Source organism: Peromyscus leucopus, chromosome 2, assembly GCF_004664715.2.
Source record: "Peromyscus leucopus breed LL Stock chromosome 2, UCI_PerLeu_2.1, whole genome shotgun sequence".
NCBI lineage: Eukaryota > Metazoa > Chordata > Mammalia > Rodentia > Cricetidae > Peromyscus > Peromyscus leucopus.
The window spans coordinates 147,562,059-147,573,556 of NC_051064.1; the positions used below are offsets into that span (position 1 = coordinate 147,562,059).

General features: G+C 51.1%; 1 protein-coding gene across 1 annotated transcript in view; it reads right to left on the reverse strand.

Annotated features, from left to right (window-relative positions):
* The window catches only part of Pik3cd (phosphatidylinositol-4,5-bisphosphate 3-kinase catalytic subunit delta), a 46,732-nt gene extending 38,050 nt beyond the window's left edge, over positions 1 to 8,682 (reverse strand). Inside the window, 1 exon segment of the mRNA XM_037203193.1 lies at positions 8,578 to 8,682. The gene's annotated coding sequence lies outside the window, so the exon portion shown is untranslated.
* Positions 8,683 to 11,498: the final 2,816 nt, after the last annotated feature.

Genomic DNA, 11,498 nt, shown 5'->3' on the forward strand with positions numbered 1-11,498 from the left:
CCAGAGCACGGGCCTCTAAGATTCAGACATCACATGACAGACAATTGGAGCTTTGCATGAAGCCCATAACCTGCTACAGGATTCAATTATTTCTGATTATTAGCACAAACCAGTGAGACACTGTCAATCTCAGTATTCTAGATGAAAGCCTGTTGGCGTAAGCACTCATTGTGTTCACATACATGCTAAGAACCACCAGCTTCTTGCTAAGTAGCCTAGATCAGCGTCAAACTCACAATCCTCTTGCCCCAGCCTCAAGTGCTAGGATTATAGATGTCTGCCACTATGCCCAGCCCATCTGTCCAATTCTTTTTAAAATTTTCAAATTACATTTACTTGTATGCGTATGCGTGTGTGTGTGTGTGTGTGTGTGTGTGTGTGTGTGTGTGTGTGTGTGTAGGCTCGAGAATGCCACAGAACAGGATGGAGGTCAGAGGACCTTTAGGAAACTGTTTTTTCTTTCCACCATGTGTTTCTAGAGTACAAACTCAGGTCGTCAGGCTTGGCAGCAAGCATCCTTAGCCACTGAGCTGTCTTATCAGGTCCAATTCTTTCTTTTTCTTCTTCAATGCTGGGGATCAAGCCCAGGGTCTCAGGCCATGTGAAGCCAGTGCTCTACCCCTGAACTTAATTGTGTAATCCAAAGGTCTTGCTTTGAACACTAACACGAAGCTGTTTACATTCATCTTTGCCAAGCACAGCCCACTAGACACCTGAAACCTCAAGCAATGGCAATGTCTCAGAAGCAGCCACTTGTTAGATGTGCCCCATTTAGCTGAAAAACAAACCACACTTCATTGGCTTCCAAACGACAGATGAGTTACCTCATTCAAATATTTGTCTCGCCACACAATAGGGAGAAAAGCTCATGGAGTGTGATTCACCCCTGACGAGGGAGCCCTCAGAAGGAGGAGGCCTGAACAATCCTTTTGTTGACTCTGAAAGTGGAGGATATTTATTTATTTATTTATTTGGAATTGTTTTTAGACCGACAAGTAAGGGGGAAAGTAGGGGGTTTTGGTGGTCTCCCCCTAGAAGAACTGTCTCAGGAAGCAGGTTATCTGAGACCAATATCCTGGTTGTATGCACTTCCTGAGCAGCAGCAGGTCAGCCTCGAGGAGGAAGGAACACCTGCGCATGCATTGCGTCGTCGCACACCCCGCCCACCTGCTTTGGTCCCCACTTGAGGCTGCCCTGGGCCACTTGAGATGAAAGCAGGGGGCCACTTCATTCTAGGAGGCTTCAGGAGCTGGAGCGATGGTTCAGTGGTTAGGAGCACATACTGCCTTTGCAGAGGACCGGAGTGCAGTTCCCAGCAACCCTGTCAGGCAGCTCACAGCTGTTCTGGAGCTCCAGCTCTGATCTGATGCCTCTGGCCTTTGAGGGTACATCACCCCCCATACCCACCCCTCCCACACACAGTTAAAAAGTAAGATCTTTTAAATATAAAATTAAGGGCTTTAGGTGGGTTGGGGGTGTGGTTCAGGAGTAGACAGGTTGCCTAGAATGTACAAAGACCTGAGGTCTGTCCCTAGCAATGAAAAAAAAAAAAAGTGTAGGGGAGGGCGTCAGTAATTACCACCATGGGCAAAAGGCCAGGCTGGTGCCCAAGTCCCAGGATCTGCTGTCTGAAGTCTCTGGGTCATCCACAGGGCTGCCTCTGTTTATGTTTTGCTTGTTTTTATTTTGAGACAAGGTTTCCTATAACCTAGGCCAGCCTTGACCTGGTTATGTAGCCAGGGTCTACAGGGTGACCTTGAACTTCTGATCTTCCTGTGTCTGTCTCCCAAGTTCTGGCACTACAGGAGTGCACCACTTTGCCAGGCTTATGTGGCAGTGGGAACGAACGCAGGGCTTCCGGCATGCTAGGCAAGCACTCCCAACCATGCCACTGCCCAGCCCTGACCCGAGCTTCTCAAACCACATAATGGAGTGTGAGCATGCAAAGAGCAGAACAGCTCCCAAGATGAATTTTGCTCTTCACAAGAGCCATTCATAATTTTTATTTCTATTTTCGACACCACAGAGGCTGCAGGACCACAGGGGACCCAGGCTCCCAGAGAAACAGACCAAAGTTCATCAAAACCCTTCACCTGCTCTGTGAGGCACACCTTGCTGCACCACAGGTCATTCATGTGCCTCAGAGCAACCACCATCCAAAACCAGCCAGATAGGCAAGGGCTAACCAAGAGGATGGTCAGAAAGGCTTTGCTGGCTCTCCCTCCAAAATCATCGACCTCCTTGGCAGTTGATGCCTCTGCATAAATCAGCCTTGAATTCAGAGATCTGCCAGCCCCTGCCTCCCAAGTGCTGGGATTAAAGGTATGTACTACCATGGCCTGGCTTTAAAGACCCTGTTTTAAGGGAATAAGAGAGAAAATGATAGAAGACAGTGTCCTCTTCTGGCCTCAACATGTGTTCACATGGGAGCACACACACACACACACACACACACACACACACACACACACACACACACAAAGCCAAACACAAAAGCACATGCCCAGCTGGGCATTGTGGGCACAGCCTGTCATCCCAGCCCTTGGGAGACACAGGCAAGGAGACCAGGAGTTCAAGATCATCCTCAAATATATAGTGAGTTTGAGGCCAACCTGGGCTACCTGAGACCCTGTCTAAAAGGTGAGGCTGTATTATTCTCTATTACTGTAGTACATACAGTAGTACCTAGAGCGGTGTCAAGTTTATAAAAACAAGAGAAGCTGTTGGGAGATAGAGGGGTGCAGTGTCATGCTTAGATAAAGGGATTCCCTCTCTCTGCTACTTTCCAGACATCGTCTGTCTTGCTGTGTCTACCCCCTCTGCCCATTCGTGACATTCTAAAACCTGATAGGTATTGCCATACCACTGTCTCAGCAACTGCCTCTGAGGCTCAGGGTTCAGCAGTTAACCCAAGGTCACTCAGCAGGCTCAGTGGTTAAGAGCACATCCCGCTCCTGGAGGGAACCCCTTAGGTTCCAGAACCCATGCAGGGTGACTCACATCACCTTAACTCCAGCTCCAAGGAAATAAGATATTTAACATACAATAAAAATAATTTTTTGACACATGGTCTATGTAGCCCTGGCTGTCCTGGAACTCACTCTGTAGACCAGGCTGGCCTTGAACTCAGAGATCCACCTGCCTCTTCCTCCTGAGTGCTGAAATTAAGGTGTGTGCCACTACACCCCACAAAAATAAGTAGTTTTTGTTTGTTTGTTTGTTTTAAAGTAGCTGAGGCTAAAACCCAGTTCTGGGGAGGGGATGCTACTCAGAGAGGGAGCTTGTCTCACAGATGAGCCTGGGTTCCACACTGAAACAAAAAAACCCAGCTGTGACTCTGAAGACAACATCTTTGCTACTGTGTGGAAATCCTGCCCTGCCCTGCATGCCTGGCCCCGAGCAGATATCTTCCTTCTCAAAGTCTCAACATGGCTCTGCTCTCCCTTCCTAGTAAGAACACTGCTCCAGCTTCCACAGAGAAAAGCAATGTCCCATCTAGGCCAAGAGAGTGGCCCAGCACTGCCAGGGCCCCTTGGGAGCCCACGACCTGCCACATTCCCCCTCGCTTCCTTTGGGGTTCAGTAATGGGGGCTCTCCAAATCCCTTCCAATACCACGAGCCCCATCTCATGAAATCTTTGTGTCAGGCAAATTACGGTCCCCAAGGAGGATGTGGGGGACTCAAGTGGCAAAACAAAACAAAACAAAAACAAAAACCCTGCCAGTCACCTCCTCAGATTGTGAAGAATGCCCCAGCCAGCAGGTGCTGAGAAGGAGAGAGAGAAGGGAAGTGTGTGGAGGGCACCCATTCTTCCCAGGGGTCCTAGACATCCTCTCTGCAGAACTGACTAGAAAGCTGCTGCGGGTCACAAAGCCAGAGAAAGGGAAGCAAGAGGGAGGCTTGGGAGGGCAGTGCAGCAGAGAGCACTGGAAACGGAAATACGGCCTGAGGTCACCCTGCGTAAGAGGCAGGACAGAGTCGGATGAAGGCATGTTCTTGGAAACTGTGGACAGAACACTCCCTTTGCACTGGTGAGCGATCCCCTCAAAGCTTTCCATGGGCACCTTTACCCTAGAACCTCGCCACTGATTGAAAAAAAATGTTCGAGTTTAGAAGCACATTGAGTATGAGTGTGTGTGCACGCATGCGTGAGTGGGGGGGAACAGATGACGACCTTGGTGCCATTCCTTGGCAATGCTGTCCACCTGCTTGAAAACAGGGAATTATTACTCAGGATTTTTAATTTTTGTCAGGTAGTGATGACGCACGCCTTTAATCCCAGCACTTGGGAGGCAGAGGCAAGCAGATCTCTGAGTTTATTAAGGCCAGCCTGGTCTACAGAGTAAGTTCCAGGACAGCCAAGGTTACACAGAGAAACCCTGTCTCAAAAACAAACAAAGAAACAAACATTATTTTTGATTTTAAAAAATGTATATGTGTCTGTGAATATATGTTGTGTGTTGCAGTGTGGTGGAAGCCAGAAGGGACAATGGATCCTCTGGAACTGGAATTACAGGCTGCTGTGAGCTGTCCATGGTGGGTGCTGGGACCCAAACACTGGTCCTCTGGAAAGCAGTAAATGCTCTTAATTACTGATCCATCTCTCCAGAACCCTACTATTTTTTTTTGGGGGGGGGGATTTCAAGACAAGGTTTCTCTGTGTAGTTTTTGGTGCCTGTCCTGGATCTCACTCTGTAGCCCAGGCTGGCCTTGGAACTCACAGAGATCCGCCTGGCTCTGCCTCCCGAAGTGCTGGGATTAAAGGCGAGCGCCGCCACTGCTCGGCTAACCCTATTATTTTTTATGTGTATGACGTAGGATATGGCACAGCACACGCACGGAGGTCAGGACACAACTCTGTGGAGACAGTTTCCTCCTTCTACCTGTACGTGGGTTCTGGGCCATCCTGCTTGCATCTTTGGGCAGCGAGCACCTTACTTGCTGAGCCGTCTTGACAGCTCAAGACAGGGTTTCTCCTTGGTAGGACTTGCCAACTAGGCCCAGCTTGCTGATCAGTAAACCCCTAGAGATCAGTGCCTGTCCTTGTCATCCCAATGTGGGACTGCCACACACACCAATTTCTTTCTTTTCTTTTTTTGAGACAGGGTTTCTCTGTGTAGCCCTGACAGTCCTAGAACTCACTTTGTAGACCAGGCTGGCCTTGAACTCACTGAGATCCACCTGCCTCTGCCTCCCGAATGCAGGGATTAAAGGTGTGCGTCACCACAGCCCGGCTTGTTTCTTTTTTTTTTTTTTTTTTTTTTTTTTTTGGTTTTTCAAGACAGGGTTTCTCTGTGTAGCTTTGCGCCTTTCCTGGAGCTCACTTGGTAGCCCAGGCTGGCCTCGAACTCACAGAGATCCGCCTGCCTCTGCCTCCCGAGTGCTGGGATTAAAGGCGTGCACCACCAACGCCCGGCGGCCCGGCTTGTTTCTAAACGTGGGTTGGTTCCTTGGCTAGAACTCAGGTAAAGTGCGCTCTGCTAAACTATCTCCCCAGTTCCCAAGAAAGGATCTTTGCATACATAAGCTAAGAATCTAAAAAGGACTTCCTCCTGAATTACCTGAGTAGCCCTATGCAGGGACAAGTGTTCTTGACAGAAAAAGGGGGTTGGAGAGACGGCTCAGCAGTTAACAGCACTAGCTGCTCTTCCAGAGGACCCCAGTTCAATTCCCAGCACCCACATGGCAGCTAACAACGGTCTATAACTCCAAGATCTGACCCCCTCACACAGACATACATGCAGGCAAAACATAAGAGTAAATAATTTTTAAAAATAGAAGGAAAAGAGACAGAAAAAGCCACAAAGATGGGTGGAGAAGGCATATGAGGACAGAGGCAGAGATAGGAGGAATGGAGTCATGAGCCAAGGGCCACTTGGAGTCCTTGGCAGCTAGAAGCGGCAAGGTCTCCCTTGGGGTTGGAGATGGCATGAATGGACACATTGGGACCCTGACTTCAGACTTATGGTTCCAGAATAGAAATCTGTTTGTCTGAAGGCACAAAACTTCTTTTCCTTTGCTACAGCAGCCACAGGAACCAACACAGCATCCCAACAGGACCTAAATTCCCAAGCAGGTTGCCGGGCCCCCCCCTCCCTACACCGGTTCTGGGCCTCTTCTCTGTTCCCCACTCCCACGGCTCTCCGCCCACCAGTAGTGGAGCTCCTGGCTGGAGCTCCACATCCATCAACCGACTGCAGATCACACCCAGCACAGGAAGCCAGTGCCCGTCTAAAGCACCCCTCTCCAGCAGCAGGCTGACCCTCACCCGTCCTCAAAGCTTTGAGGGTTTGCATGCATATTCAACCGGAAGGGGAACTTTCTTAGGCCCCAGGGACATCGCCGGAGGGTTAAGAGGGGCGGTGCAGAGTGGGTCATATTTTGGTTCACCCCACAGAAAGTCACACACAGTGTGTGGCTGCAAAGAGCGAGCAGGGAGGTTCCCGGATTGATGTTTTTTTCCACCTTGAAACTGGCAGCATTTCTGATATGATGGCTGGGGATTTCCATCAGCCACTTCAATGACCATTCAGTGTGAGGGCTGAATGCAGGACCAAGCAGAGATCAGCAATCTGTGCAGTTTAGCTGCTTCTGAGGCGCTGTTTCCAGAACAAAGCTGGTGTTTTCTTCACTGCCAAAACAAGCCTGGCTCCTGCTGTCCTCCAGGCTGGCAGCTAGTCAGTCATCACTACAACAGTGCCCTGCTACAGGGCTCTCCTTGCCCATCCTCCAGGGGCACTTGCCTTTGGGACAAGCTCCACCATCAGACCTCCTGGGAAGCACCGGTTCCCTGGGGAGTGGCGGAAGCTTTCCTAAGGTCCCATCTTAATGGACCCACAGAAAGGAGCTGGGGAAGTGCCCTCTAAACAAAAATAAGTTTTAAAAAATCAGTCAAAGGGGAATTGCTTCACACATTGCACATCGACTTCCCTCTCCTACTGTGCAGCTAAGAAAAACACAGCGAGCAGGAAGCAACCCTCACCATCCACAACCACCCTGGATTCTCTACTTGTGGACCGCTGTCCCATGATGACCACTACCCCCAGGCCCATCCCCAGAAGCCGCCGCTTTCCCTACCTGCCTTGTTCTTAGCACAGTCCCTAGCCCTGGTGGATCTCAGTGAGCCTCAGGACCATGCGGCTGAGGCAGAAAAGGGATGGAGCCCACAGCGGACTGCTCGGGCATGCTCTTGTATGTAAAACGGCTGAGTTTGTAGGGGAAAGTCCCAATGGTAGAAGTAAACTGCCGAGAACCCAGGGCCACCGTCAGCAACCCGTGGTGTCAGAAATGAGAACCCGGGGATTAGGTCCTTACTTTCAAAGTCCCCTTGGAGAGTAGCGAGTGGCTCCCTGACTAGAGAACGTGTGTCTCTGTCTGTCTCTCTCTCAACAAAGGCACACTCATTCCACATACAGGCAAGACTGTGCTCCAAGTCTCAGGTCATTTAGGCACGGGCTTCTTCTGTCCTGACAGTGTGGTAGGATCGCTGGCTGACAGGTCCCTGCTCCCCGCAGAGCCTGAACCCAGTGGAAACGGCTCAGAGGACCTCGGATTCCATCTACAAACTGAAGGAGTTTTAAGGGAGCTGGATGAGGCCCCAGTGTGTGGGCACTTCACACCCTGACATTGGAAAGTCCGTCTCCAGCCTCCACTTCCACCCCAGAGCTTGCATGTCCTTGCCTGCCATTGGTCTCATCCAGGGTCTCGCGTCTCTCCGCTTAAGGAAGTATACAGCCACTTTAGCAGCGCCCCCATCCTAGGACCCACAAAGGGCCTTCCCATTCCCCCCTATCTTTTAAGGATGAGGTGCAGAGGAGGAAGCCTAAATAAGAACAGGAAACTAAATTAAAAAAAAGAAAAAAAAGAAAAAAAAAAAAGAGCCCCATTCAGGCTGATTTACCGGCAAGAGTATTAAAAAAAAAAGTCCGGAAATGCAAAACTGGAGGCGGTTTTGCCGCCGTAACCCCTGCTCAGCTGCAGATCTGGAGAGTGATCTCGCTCGCTCGCCTGGGTCCAAAACTCAGCAAGGAGCAGCACCAGCAGAGAGGGGAGGGAGAGAAGGAGGGCCCAGAAACTTCAGTGTCTGCGGCTAGGCAGCCCTGACCCGTTTCGTGAAGAGGCTGCTGGGAGGATCGCAGGGCCAGGGTGCAGAGGATCTTGACGCACCCCTGTCCCCGCGCCTGGGCTGGCCTACCTGGGTAACCCTGCTCGGGCTCAGCCTCGCCGCGACCAAGCCCAGGAAGCCAGCACTATCCCGACACCTAAAGCGCTATCCCGACACCTAAAGCACCCTACTGCGGGGCGGGAGAGCCCTTGGTCCTTCGATTGAGGCGCGCCAGGACAGGCTTAGGGGAGATGCTAGTGCAGGGGAGATGCTGGCACAGGGGACATCTGGAGCCCCGAGGACAGCTCAGGTCCAGGTCCCAGCAGACCAGCTCCGAAGGGATCCACTGTCCGCTTGCCAGACTCCAGGAGGCGCCCAAAGTCAGGGTGCCGGGACACATGGGAGAGCCGGCCCCGCGCTGTCCGAACCCCCGACCCAGTCTTCCTCTGATGCAGCCCGTGGGGAGCACTTACCCGTCCCGGAGCGGAACAGCTAGGTCCCGTGGAGCTGGCAGCCTGGAGGCTGAGCGCGAGTGAGCCGGAGGCGGGGCGCGTGGCTGGACGGCCCGCCCACTGACAGCCCGCACACTCCACTTCCCACTTTGTTTCCTTTCTACAGATAACAGGAAAAACAACTGGTCCCCTAACCCCCTCCCTCACGCCTCACCAGCCCCGCCCCCAGTCCTGCGGTCCCTACAGGGACAGCATTGCAGGTGCCTCTGAACCACGCTACAGCTCGCACTGTTCAAAACTAAAGTCTTCTCTTGATGCAAAGGCACACAGATCTGGAGAGCCAGAAACACCATGGTCACTCAGAAAACAACAGAACAAAAACAAAACCTTGACAGGCCCGGATCTCTACAGGATGAGTGACTGCAGTCCTAGGCACCCAAGAAGTTAGTGCAGGCAACCACGCAAGAAGGAAGCAGCAGAATGACAGACAGCCTGGGAATCTCAAAGGTCCTTTAGGAACATTAGGTAGCCGGGCGGTGGTGGCGCACACCTTTAATCCAACACTTGGGAGGCAGAGGCTGGCAAATCACTGAGTTCTAGGCCAGCCTGGTCTACAGAGAAAGTTCCAGGATGGCCAGGGCCACACAAAGAAACCCCGACTCGAAAAACAAAACAGTACAGAACACTAGGTAGCAGCTGGGCATGGTTGAGAATGCCTTTAATCTCAGCACTTGAGAGATCGAGGCAGGTGGGTCCCTGAGTTCAAAACCAGCCTGGTCTACATAGTGAGTTCCAGGACAGCCAGGGCTGTATAAAGAGACCCTGCCTCAAAATAAGAACATCCAATGGTTGGCTGGGTGTAGTGGAGCTTGTCTTTAATCCCAGCACTCCAGAGGCAGAGCCAGGCAGATCTCTTTGAGTTTGAGGCTAGCCTGGTCTACATAGTGAGTTCCAGACCAGCCAGGGTACATGGTGAGACTCTGTCTCCAATAAACAAACAAATAAGTGAATGCAGTGGACAGCTAGGCTTCTCTCATAATTACCATAACTTCCTACTTTTCTGGGATCATGTGGGGAGGGTGAGCCTGCATAGTTAGTTGATCCCTTTCAGTTCAGGCTGGGAAGTAAATCATCTATTTTTAGTTTTTTGTTTGTTTTTAATTTTTGAGACAGGGTTTTTGAGACTGGAATTCATTCTGTAGACCAGCTGGCTTTGAACTCAAGAGATCCACCTGTGTCTGGCTTTTGACTGATGGATTTACAGGCCGGTGCCACCATGCCCAGAGGAAGCTCTTACTCTTATCATTAATTATTTTGGTGCTAGAACCTGGTGTTCTGCTGGTACAGCTCGCCCCTGCGAAAGCCTCATTCCTGGCTCTCCAAACCCCGACCTCTCAGAAAAACCACCAGAAGTTCAGGTCTGCCTTCCTGGTGATCGCATCGGCTCCTCCTCTGGAGCTGCCAGCTCAAGTCCCCACACAAAGCCTTATAATTGAGCACAAACCCAGCTTGTGGAGGACACATCCTTGTGGAGGACACATCACCACCCCACGCCTACAGGGTATTTAAGTCCCCTCCTTTAGATCGGCCATGTGATTTTTCCTGCCCCTCCCCCCTCCTTGATCTCTGGGGCTAGAGGAGTCACTCGGGAGATGCTTTGCTCAGAATAAACCTGGTCTCTTACTTTTTGAATTCAGCTTGATGTGGCTTACTGCGTCAGTGGAGAAATTATTATTGGGGTACAGAAAACCTATTACCTGGGGCCTTCAATGTGCTAAGAACCGGCTCTACCACGAGGTCCTTGCTCCCAGCCTCTCTTGAGACCGAAGAGTCAGGACCAGCACCAATCTGGATCATCAGACCCTGCTCCATTTCTGTCTGAGAGGAAAAAGGACTTGGTGCAAGTTACTGTGTGGGCCCAGCTGTCTCCGATGGATTCTGCAGGCTCTGGACTTAATTGGGGACTTTCAGAGGAGTCGTGTGCAAGGACAGGTCCCTTTGAGGGGAATGTCAGGTCTATTCTAGGGAATACAGCTGATGTCCTTCTTACTAGGACAGCCAAGCTTACAGCCTCACTTACACTGTCAGCCTGAGGATGGCAGAGGTTTCCACCCCAAGCCAAGGAGAACCTAGCAAAGCCAGGGAGGAAGGGAAGTGCAGGGAATGTGCCGGCTGAGACCACATACTGTGCCCACACCTGCCCCTAGGTCTGCTTTTGGCTAGGCTGCGTTTTAAACACTGCTCCCTGATAGAGTTCTTTGTGAGACTGTCAGATGAGGAATGCATTTGCAACTTCCAAAATAACTTCCCGGGAGCTGGAGCTGTGGCTCAGTAGGTAGAGTGTTTGCCTCACATACACGAAGTCCTGGGTTCAATCCCCAGCACCAGATAAACCGAACACGGCGGCACACACCTACCATCCCAGCACCCCGGAAGATCAGTACAAAGTCATCCTCAGCTATATAGCAAGTTCAAGACCAGCCTGGGCTTCATGACACCTTGTGTCTTAGTCAGGGTTACAATAGCTGTGATGAAACACCATGACCAAAGCAAGTTGGGGAGGAAAGGGCTTTCAATTGGCTTACATTTCCACAGCACTGGTTATAGGAAGTCAGGACCAGGAACTCAAACAGGACAGGAGCCTGAAGGCAGGAGCTGATGCAGAGGCCATGGAGGGTGCTCAGCCTGCTTTCTTATAGAAGCCAGGACCACCAGACTAGGGTAAGCCACACCCACAATGGGCTGGGCCCTCCCCCATCAATCACTAATTAAGAAAATGCCCCACAGGCTTGCCTACAGCCAGACCTAATGGAGGCATTTTCTCAGTTGAGGCTCCTTCCTCTCTGATGTCTCTAGCTTGTGTCAAGTTGACATAAAACTCGCCAAGACAGCTGACCACTTCTCAACTCGACACACAAATGCATCGCTGTTAAGCCACAACC